The sequence below is a fragment of the Pygoscelis adeliae genome, unplaced genomic scaffold (genome assembly GCF_000699105.1).
Source record: "Pygoscelis adeliae isolate BGI_AS28 unplaced genomic scaffold, ASM69910v1 Scaffold168, whole genome shotgun sequence".
Classification (NCBI taxonomy): domain Eukaryota; kingdom Metazoa; phylum Chordata; class Aves; order Sphenisciformes; family Spheniscidae; genus Pygoscelis; species Pygoscelis adeliae.
Window position 1 is genome coordinate 906,939 of NW_008825566.1, and position 1,307 is coordinate 908,245.

Genomic DNA, 1,307 nt, shown 5'->3' on the forward strand with positions numbered 1-1,307 from the left:
GCGAAGAGAAGCAGTGGTTCCTGCCTGTCTAAACCTGGTCACTGAAGAGAAATATCAGTCCATGAAGCTGATGTAGGTTAGAAACCTGACCTGTTTTAACAACAAAAGGTTGGATTTAATTACAACTGGACCAAGTTTAGCAGTTGGGCTGGGGAGTTAAATTTCATTGCTATTTATAAAAAACCCCGAAGCATGATGTGCAGTGTATCGTGCATCCGCCTGATGTCAAATTATCTGCCGCTCTCCAGCAGTCGTGGAAGTTTTCATCTTTGTTCCCCTGCAGATAATTGCAGATAAACAGGTGGTACAGAGGGTGGGTTTTTGAGGTTAGAGGGAGATTTGGGAGTGGGGAGAGATAATTTGCGAGGCACTGAGCCTATATTCACAAGATTCATTATTTGAGGGAATAACCATAGCCAAAAACAAGAAGAGGAAAACCTATTGTCCTGGTTTTGGCAGGGATAGAGTTAATTTCCTTCCTAGTAGCTGGTACAGTGCTGGGTTTTGGATTTAGGATGGGAACAAAATTGATAAGGCACCGATGTTTTAGTTGTTGCTAGGTAGTGCTTACACTGGCCAAGGACTTTCTAGTTTTCCATGCTCTACCGACTGAGAAGGCTGGAGGTGCACAAGAAGCTGGGAGGGGGCACAGCCAAACTGGCCAAAGGGACATTCCATACCATGTGACGTCATGCTCAGTACATAAACTGGGGGAAGCTGGCCGGGGGGGCCGCTGCTCGGGGACTGGCTGGGCATCGGTCGGCGGGTGGTGAGCAATTGTACTGTGCATCACTTGCTTTGTGTATTATTACTATTATCATATTATTATCATTATCATTTTATTTCAATTATTAAACTGTTTTTATCTCAACCCACAAGTTTTTCTCATGTGCTTTTCCAATTCTCTCCCCCATCCCACCGGAGGTGGGGGGGAGTGAGCGAGCGGCTGCGTGGTGCTTAGTTGCCAACTGAGGTTAAACCACGACAATCATGAAGAAGTCTGTAGGGTGATTTGAATGGTTTCAGGTCCATTGCATGTTGATGATGCAGCAGGATGTGTCAGTGGTGAACAGGCAGAGAAGTAACTATACCAAAACTGCTGCTTGGCATAGTTCACCACTGAACTGGTCATGTGTTTGTACCAAGAAGAGTCATTCATAGGATGTGCCAGATATTTAATCTCTTTCCAGAAGCATCCTTGACATCAGAGTCCAAAATACTTTCTGTTTCTCAGTAGTTCACCTGATAAAGTCCATCTGATTTCCTTCTAGGTGTGGCTGAAAATAATCATTAGCTGTAATGCCCTT